The sequence below is a fragment of the Macrobrachium nipponense genome, chromosome 8 (assembly GCF_015104395.2).
Source record: "Macrobrachium nipponense isolate FS-2020 chromosome 8, ASM1510439v2, whole genome shotgun sequence".
NCBI classification, from domain to species: domain Eukaryota; kingdom Metazoa; phylum Arthropoda; class Malacostraca; order Decapoda; family Palaemonidae; genus Macrobrachium; species Macrobrachium nipponense.
The window spans coordinates 69,837,413-69,847,796 of NC_087203.1; positions in this window are offsets into that span (position 1 = coordinate 69,837,413).

The window sequence follows — 10,384 nt, forward strand, 5'->3', positions numbered from 1 at the left end:
TGCCAGCAGATAGAAAGTCATCAAGAAATGCTTACGCGACTAAACCTTTTAACGCAAGACAAAATCTTGCAAGACATGAAAAAAACTGCTAGAGAAATAAAATGATGAAAAGTTTAGTGGTCTATCCTTTGTCTAACTTGCTGAAAATAGTAAAATGAATATTGGCATGATGTATATTCTAAAATACAGACTAAAGCAGGATGGGTTGTGGCACTTTTTTTCTTACATAAGTCAAACAGGAGCGTACGATCAGCACCCATCCATCACCAGTTTCATTTAAACATCGTCACAGAGCCCACATTTTAGGAAAAGACAGCACACTTGGCAGCTCAAAGATCAACGTTTAGACTGCAACGGAGAAAATGTAACATCCGCCTCATTTCCCACGTCCCTGACAAGCAAGACTTATCGTTCAAAGACGAAGGAAATTCTCTTCAGAAAGAACCCAGTTTATCAGCAATTTTATTTTGCTTATCAGAATTTAATAGGGACGATCAAAGTGATGACTTTAAAGACCAGGAACTTGAAGAACAAACATGGAAAGATGCCATAGAAGAAGAAGAAGAATAGGGTTTGCGATAAGTTGGCCGGTTCATTGCTCACAAGTTTCCACAACTGGAACATTTAGGAGCAAAAGGGAAATGACACACGGATTGGTGCCATAAGCTTTGGAGGGCAAACTAATGAAACCTAGACTTTCTTCATCATTTGAAGCGTATGGATAAGATGTTTGATTCTCACCATGGGGTAAAAAATGTTTTAACAGTAGTAAAAGGAGCGCTCATTAAATTAGTGGATATAATTAGCAGTCACATCCAAATAACTTCAGAAGTAGAAATATTTTGTTCCATGCCGTACATTTTTTAGAATTCGAGATCTGAACAGACACCTTAGTAGTTCTAGAAAAGCGGTGAACAAATACAAAATGTGACTTTATGGAGATTTGTTAAATGTGTATAATTCTAGAAATATATTCATATCATTGTTTAGAATGTTCTTTAAAACTCGCTCATGACTATTTAATATACTGAAATATAGTTTTTTATGTGACTATTATTTTTCTGAAGAAATAGATAATAGCATTTAATCACGGAAAAAAAAGTAGAAAGCAAAGGTACGTTTTCTATAATTTCAATGTTATTTGGCGAAAAGTTCTGATGATTATGATTATTCATTTTAACATGTCAGAATGAAGAACCTTCATCTCACTATTACTTTAATTATCGAACAGCTTAAAGTATTTAGAAAAAAAAAAAAACAGAAAGTAAAGCCAGGATTGCTATAAGTTAAGGTGCCTCACACTGAGGGACCTTGGGTAACCCGAACAAGATGTAAGGTCTGTAAGGTAAGGTAAGGTGGTTATTGTGACGTCACGCACCAAGCCGTTCAATCCTCTACCTGAGTTTAGGCTGCGCGTGAGAAGACCTTATATTCTTTAGACCTTGGTTCCTCCTAACCCTGACTAGAATCCTCGTGTGTAAGGAAGTTTCTTCACATTATTTCCAAATTCGGATTCAAGGTTTTCAGTCGGAAACGTACCCAAAATGATTATAAAGGAGAGAAGCTTAAATTTCCGACAGACCTCGGGTGCCACGTAAACATCATAATTCTTTAATAATAAGTCCCCTCTTCGTCAACTTCCCTCTCCTCCCCTCATCTGCCCTCGGATTACCTCGCCTCCTCTGGATGCCTTGACTTTTATTAATAATTCACCCCTCCCTTGAAATAAAAAATTAAAACACCTATACCTAGCGCCGCTAGGCTTTAATCATGATTAATATTCCAAAGCAATCCTTTTGATCGCTCTGTTGGGTTTCACCTAATTTCAACTTAATTTCCTCTTTGCTCATGTTAGTTTCCTTTATTCCTGTAGTTTAAATAACACTTTGTTTCAGTAATGCTTATACTTACATTATTCAACTCTCTCTTTCCCTCCCACACTTTCTCTCTCATTATCCCCCTTCGAATTGGGACGCGTTTTTTTTTTTTCCTTTTACTGCATTAAGTTAGATATATAAGGGCTCAATAGTCTGCTTTCTAAGCGAGGAAATCAAAATCGCCAACAATTTCATACCAATAGAGCACTGTCGACACAAAGATTAAGTTCGCAAGATTAAAAGCTCGATTGTCCGACATCCTTCCTAAATTGACAACAGATCCGCAATCTGAATTAGATAGCTGAAGATTTACTTTCTATTAATTTATACTCAACATTAAGCTTTTTCCTAATAAGGGGAGTGACTCATCAGAAAACATAAAGTACAGATCGCTATCATATCATATTAGTACTTCAGTTGCTGAATAGTGAGTGGATGAACTCTGTTGACAACGTCCACAACATCAGTCATTCCATACACATACACAACAGGGTTATAAAGTGTGTCAAACCATCCTACACGGCACGCACTCTCTCTCTCTCTCTCTCGCTTCATCTATTCTGTGACTCAACTCTTCTCTTATCCGACCGCGAACTGAAACATTTACTCCCAAACACTCATCTCAATCTACTGATTCCATTCTTTCACCATCCACTCTAACATTCACTGCTTTATCTTCCTAGTTTACATTGAACTTCAAGCCTGACTCTTGATCACAGTAACTCTCAATTATCTCCCCCGGCAAACACTTACGAACCAAATCACTAGTCTCTGCAGTCTGGGTGCGTCGTTATTCGGACCTGATATTAAGGAGACTGACCTCGACTGAGGCGTCTAACGATTACATCAACCTCTTTAAATGACTGAAACTCATGGAAATGTTGAGACTGACGACACATGGTCTCATAAAGGATTTTCTGAACATTTTTTACTGACGATTAACAGTGTTTATATGTATATTTATTGGAGATGTATTGGATGTCTGAAAATGTGATTAGCAGATGCGAATATTAATCTTTTAAATTTGCGCATATGGATGCAGATGCGGTTATTTGATGTCAATACTCTCACGGATGCGGATGCAGATACTTTGTAAGTCAAATCATTTAGGTATATCTAATTGTTAAAAATGATTTTCAACCAAATAATTCAAAAAGATGTGTTACCACATAATATTTGATGCACTAATTGAAAGTAGAAAAAAGTGTGATACTCATGTATGTGCATGTACACTTTCATATGAACATACAAACAGTAACAGCAATACAAGAACGTTTAGTTTACTTAGCACAAGGTTATTTCACGCTCATTGCATGATAAGGGTAACAAAACTTAAAAGCCCTTCTTTGCATTAGAGAGAGTGTTGCCTAAAAATGCAATACCCTGCCTTTATTACAACTACTGTAAATGACATGAAATTACTTAAACAAATTGGCAAGAAAAAGAATTTTTATCTACTTTTAGCTACAATGTATGAGTATGAACTATTAAACACTGAGCAGGAGGTGATATCCTCATATCTGCATTCTCAAAATGCGGATGCGGATGTTGCTTCCAATGCTAACGCGGATGCGGATGTTAAGATATTGTCAATGAGGATGAGGATGTCTCGAGTATATATGTAAATAGTACAGACGTATTGGATATCCACATCTGCACCCGCATTTTTTACAACCCCATCCACATCCTCATTGTCAATTTCGTAGCATCTGGAATGAAGGAACAAGAATCTCGCTAGAAAAAGAAGCACACAGATTCTAGGTACGGCCACAGCGTTTAAAACGAAAATCACAAAATTGCGTGCGTTCTGTTCAATGTGTGCTGAATGTAATTCACGCCGAATTGAATTGTTGGTACTAACATCAATGACCATATGCGATATTATTCCTAGGCCTACAAATATATGTAACAAATTTCCAGTATATACCATAGTACGTAACTGACAGACTGATTGCATATTAAATTGTGATTAGAATCAGCGTCAAAAATAAAATGACGATTATTCCACAGCTGCAGAGTGTGACGACATGGCACCTCAAACCGAATCACGTATTCATAATGTGCAAACAAAAACGAAGGAATGGCAATGAATGTATATAAACATTAAATAACAAGAGATAGATCTGTATATAAGTAATGAAGAAATCACATTTCACTGATATAAAATAACAAATACAACACAATACATGTAAGTAAATAAGACATCCTGAACGAAATATCAATAAAATTATTTCAATTAATACAGTAATATGTATATGAACAAATAGAGTGAACCTTCAAAACAGGGAAATTAGACCGAGGAGTTGGAAGGCCAAGGAACAGAGGCTATGGTTCAGTCGAATGTTTGAAATCACAGGTTATATGTGAAACACCCAGCGAAAGCAAGTGACAGTAAAAATAAGGCAAAATCTGATGCTGTCGTCTTTGCATCCACACTAAGCCTTAGAGACAAGACTTAGTTTTATGGAAGGATTACATGTTGCACTTTTTAACTGATGTGAAAGTCGAAGCCCTGAGTCAAAAGTATCATTGAGTATGGTCAGATATTTAAAATAATAATAATGAAATATGTGTAAGACTTGAAACTGGTTAATCGATAAAGTCTAAGTTTTGGAGTTCAGCCTCATACACCTTCGACTGCACCATTTACTAAACCTTAGCTTCAATCCACATTTGTGGGGAGCAATTAGCTACAACAACTGCATTATTTTATGTTTCAAACCAAAATTCACTTTACTGGTACAGAAAAACAGCAAAATTCATGCAATATCAACTAGCCTGGTGAGCAGAGTAACAAAAGTCCTCAAGACTTGATAGCTTCATAGCCTCACCTCAAAAAAAGCCATATTTACTATATATATATATATATATATATATATATATATATATATATATATATATATATATATATATATATATGTATGTATATATATATATATATATATATATATATATATATATATATATATATATATATATGTATATATAATATATATAATATATATATATAATCTATATATATATATATATCTATATATATATAGTATATATATATATATATATATATATAATATATATTATATATATATATATATAATAAAAGGAGCCCATAAAAACGCCAAAATATAGAAAATACTATATTTCAGAGGCTGCTGTCTCTCTCTTCAGCATTCTCTGAATTATAGTACTTTCTTTCTATATTTTGGCGAAAATACAGAAAGAAAGTACTGAATTATAGAAAATATAGAAAGAAAGTACTGAATTATAGTACTATCTTTCTATATTTTTATGGGTTCCTTTTATTAGACGGAATTCTGTTGTAACAGAACATTTTTACTAGATATATAAAATACATAGTATAAATCGTTTAAAAGAAACCTTCAATAAATAATGTTGGCAAATAAAACTTTACTGATATTTGCTTTACTGTTAATTTAAGAATATAATGTTTTGCAAGAGTTCTTATATAGCAGAGAGAATCAAGTCAAGCAGGTACAGCACCCTCAAGAGGCAATAGTAACAACAGACGACACTGGATGATGTCATCCTAGCATAGGGCAGACCAACATGAGGGAAATAACCCAGCCGAGGCATTCATCTGCTGTACGATCTTTGTTAAGAAGTCAAAGCCAGCTTTAAAACTGACTTGAACATGTACGGACTCATTTCCTCGGTCAAAGTTGTTTTGCATAAAACTGATAAGATTTAAAGAGCATCGCGCTCGTGAGACTTCAGTAATATTTGCCACTTCTTTCACCTAAACAGAAGGCTGATTAAGAGTGCACTGAATCTCTATATACATACTGTCTTTTTAACAACACTTTCACGCTCTCTTTCTATGTCTTCTCTCCGCTTTACCCAGAACATTTCTGAATTATGCAATTTTTTCATCAACCTTCAGCCGTTCATTCTTTCCACATGATTGAACCATCTCAAAATACTCTGATTCATTCTTTCAACTGTGATAACCATTGTCACCAATTCTATGTCTATATTCCCATCCTGTCAAGTATCCTATTCATGCCACATAAATACGCAAGCAGTTCATCTCAACAGCTTCGATCTTTATTCTTTCATTTGCATTCAGCATCCATGATTCCATCTTACAAAGGATATTCGGCTCAATAATCCCTCCAAACATTCAGACCTTTGCTCCCATAGATAATGCAAGTCGCCTCCAAATCATTTGCACACACAAAGCTATCTTCCTTATTACACCCATTCTGTTATTTTTTATCTCACCTACTATTAGCCGTCATTTCTTCTCCCAAATACTTGTAATAATCAGTTGCTTCCAATCTTCGCCATGCATATAAACATTCCCTGCCCCATCAAACTGTTTCCATTTCCCATTCTAATCTTATCCTTGCCTCATTCACTCTCAACTTTATATTCTTAAATAGTTATGAACTCGTTTATAGGTCTCTGCAGTTTCTCTTCACTACCTTCTGTCAGCCACGAAGTTCAGCGTCTATACTTTAAGTTTTCCTGTGAATGACACATAAATAAAATTCGCGGCTTCTTCCAGTCTGTTTGTGTCTCTTTCCATCCTGGAGCAGGTCATTATTCCACGATGAATAATCATCAAAAACTAATCGGATATGGAGGATCGACCCCTTGATGAGGGACATTCACCGAAGTATATAAGAATAGCACATGAAATAGAGAAGACAGAAAAAAAAATTCCATTTGAAGAAAGTGGAAGGAAAAGAAGACATTTCTACCAAATATATAACTGCGATGAGCAAATGAGAAAAGAACTGTGTCAAGACTGAAAAGGAAACTTGACAATCTACTGACACAAAGGCATCCTTAGATCACCAACGTCAGTCAGGATTGAGTTGTCTACTTATTAAGGTAAAAATAGACTCACATACTAGTGCCGTAGGTTGTGTGTTAAATTTAGCTTTGCTTTCAAGTACAGTCAGTGGTATGGAAATACCAAGAAGTCGGTGTAATTTGCAAAAACATATTAGTATTTTAGTGAAAGGGTGAATACAATTAAAAGCAAACAGATATTTCAAATTGCTCGAAAAGAATCATGAGAGCCACCAATGAACTGAAACATGATCGAAAATATAAACCTGAAGGAAGCTAATTAGGCCTCGAGATTTAGAGTTTAAATATATCTATATATATATATAGATATATATATATATATATATATATATATATATATATATATATATATATATAATATTATAATGGCAATTTCTGTCTGTCTGTTCGTTATGCACGCCCAGACTATGGAAGCTAGGGATACCAAATTTTTACCATAGGCTCCCCCCCCCCAAACCAAGGTTTTAGCCAGAAACCGAAATTCGAGGGCCGTTTCTAAGAGCATCTCAACCCCTCTTTCTCATACCCCTTTAATTTTTACCACTTTCGTAGTTGACAGTAAACTCTTCGGATTTTTCACAACTTCTTTGGCTTGACAAGATCCAAAGTGATTACTTATTCTGAGAGATGCATAATACGCCCTGTAGGGGTTGTCATCACGGACGGCATATCCCTTTTTATCACGAGCAACGCCGGGTACAACAGCTAGTTTGAAATATAAGTGATTATGTGAGAAAAACGAATAACGTCTAGAGCAGTGAAAAAAAGTTTAATCAAAATCCCACTGACGCTGAGAGTAATAATTTCTAAAAAAAAATAAATAAATAAATAAAATGGAGAGAATCAATTAACGGACATTGTTTCTTTGTTTGTATGGTGTTTTTACGTTGCATGGAACCAGTGGTTATTCAGTAACGGGACCAACGGCTTTACGTGACTTGCGAACCGCGTCGAGAATGAACTTCTATCCCCATACTTAACGGACGTGAACATTATATCAAAACGTTAAGTGTAATCACCCCAACTTCATCGTACATGGACGGACTTATAAAAAAAACACACACACAAGCTAATTTTCCTGCCGGCTAATAATTAGTTTTGCTGGTTGTGCATCATATAGCTTAGAGAATTATCTTGTTCATAAGCTTAATGCATTACTTGATACCACTTTAGATTTTAATAAATTATACGATGCCAAAGTTGAGAGTTTCGAGTCAGTAACATTATGCGACCAAGGACCTGCCGATGCTTTTTTAGAATTCTTAAATTAAATCCTAAATAGAAGATAGCTGGATATATCATTCTTAAGAATTCCTTACTATTGCTGGTGGAAGTTTACGTAAACGACGGTAAATTCGAATTAAACATGAAAGACTACTCAATTTTTGGCATCATGGGTAATCCCCGATCACCTGAATTATTAAGTTTTAATATGGAACATTTTGGGAGCAGAATATCAAGCAGCATTATTAAAAAAAATAAATAAATAAAAAGTAATTTAGATACTTGACGATATAAACTGCACTCCAGCGAGAAAGACGAATGAAAGCATTCTTTGGCAGAATCAATGAACTGGTCCGAACGATAAAATTTACTAAGGGGAAAAATAATTTTACCTTCCCCTTTTCAGATTGCCGTATTTACAGAAGTAACGGCAAGTTTGCCTTACTGTGTACAGAAAACGCATCGATATTTTTGTATGTGATCATGCTTATTCGGGCCACAACATTCAAGTAAAATAATCACTGACCACATTAATGTTTGCAAGAGCATTAACTGTGACTATCACTGACGAAATACCTGGCGCTACAATTGGGAACATAAGCACGAAATTAACCCACCCTCAAAAGGCATCACAACTGATCAGAACAAATTTTTTTTTTATGGTACTAACAACAGAGAAACAAAAAAAAACCCACACTAAACCCACTTAATTAAACTGCCAAACAGAAAGGGCCCATCTTATAAACCGTAGTGCCAATGAGGCATTCAAGAACAATACAAACAAGTAAAATAATCGAGTTTTCTGTACAGCGTATAATAGTGTATGAAACTCTCAGTCACGGACCCCGAAACTTTCAGCCACAGCCCGATGCTGGCCTGTGTTGTTGGCACCTCTGACAGTGCTAGACGCACGATCATGGCTAACCTTAACCTTACATAAAATAAAAACTACTGAGGCTAGATGGCAACAATGTGGTGTGTTTGATGATGGAGGATGGATCATTGACATACCGATTTGCAGCCCTCTAGCCTCCGAAGTTTTTTAAGATCTGAGGGCGGACGGACAGACAAAAAGCCACCTCAATAGTCTTCTTCTTTTACAGAAAACTAATATTAAATTTAAAACACTTATACAGAGCTCTCCTGACAATAACAAAGGATATATGTGTGTGTGTATATATATATATATAGATATATATATATATATATATATATATATATATATATATATATATATATATATATACAGGGTGTCTCAAAAAAATGTACTCACTCTTAGAATTATGAGAAAACCTTTATTTATGGACATAGAGCGAAATGAAATAGCATCGAATACATGAGACAAATGTGTTTGAAGAATCATGTTTGCGATGTTCAAATTGATGACCATTATTGTCCAGACAACGCTGATAACGCGCACCAAGGGATTCGCAAACGTCGCGAAACAGGTCATTAGGAATATCACGAGTGAGTACATTTTTTTGAGACACCCTGTATATATATATATATATATATATATATATATATATATATATATATATGTGTGTGTGTGTGTGTGTATATATATATATATATATATATATATATATATATATATATATATATATATATATATATATATATTATATATATATATATCAAATCCCATTAATTCATGTGATGAATCCTGCTGGTCAGACTGATAAGTCACTGAAAAAGTGAACTGAATAGCATAAAAAAAAATGTGTGAGCGGTTCGAGGGATAACTGTGTTTCTTTTGTTCGTGTTAGAGCTAACTATCGCGCTATCAATTGAACAGGCACTAAACATTATTGGTCTAATCTAGTATGATGTAATCGAATCTAGTTTTACAATAATAGTATTTTTCACAGGAACATCAGCCTAGGAATGTATAAACTTGATCCACTAATCCATAATAATTATTTAAAATGCACAGAACGTAAAGGATTGTAGTTAAGCTTGTTAAAAAAAAAAAATTAAACTTACAATTTCTTCTGCGAATACGGAAATCCGTAAAGGAAGGCTAAAATCAAATTCTGTCTTCAGAGTAAATGTTACTAAAACCACCAAAAGAATATAGAATTTAGGCTAAAGGCCAAGCTCTGGAACCTACGAGGTTATTCAGTGCTGAAACGGAAATTGACAGAAAAAAGGTCTAAAAGGTATAACTGGAGGAAAACCTCGTAGTTGCACTATAAACCAATTGCTTAGAGAGGGTGGAAGGTAAGATGGAGGAAAGAGAATATAAACGGGGGTACAGTAAAAGAAATGAAAGGGGTTGCAGCTAGAGGCCGAAGGCACGCTGCAAAGAACCCTAAGTAATACCTACAGTGCACCGCATGAGGTCCACTGACGGCACTAAGCCCCTGCAGGGAAAAACACCAATGCATTAAATCCGTCTAAATGTATTCAAGTTCTTCCTTCTTGTTCAAAATGGCAATACG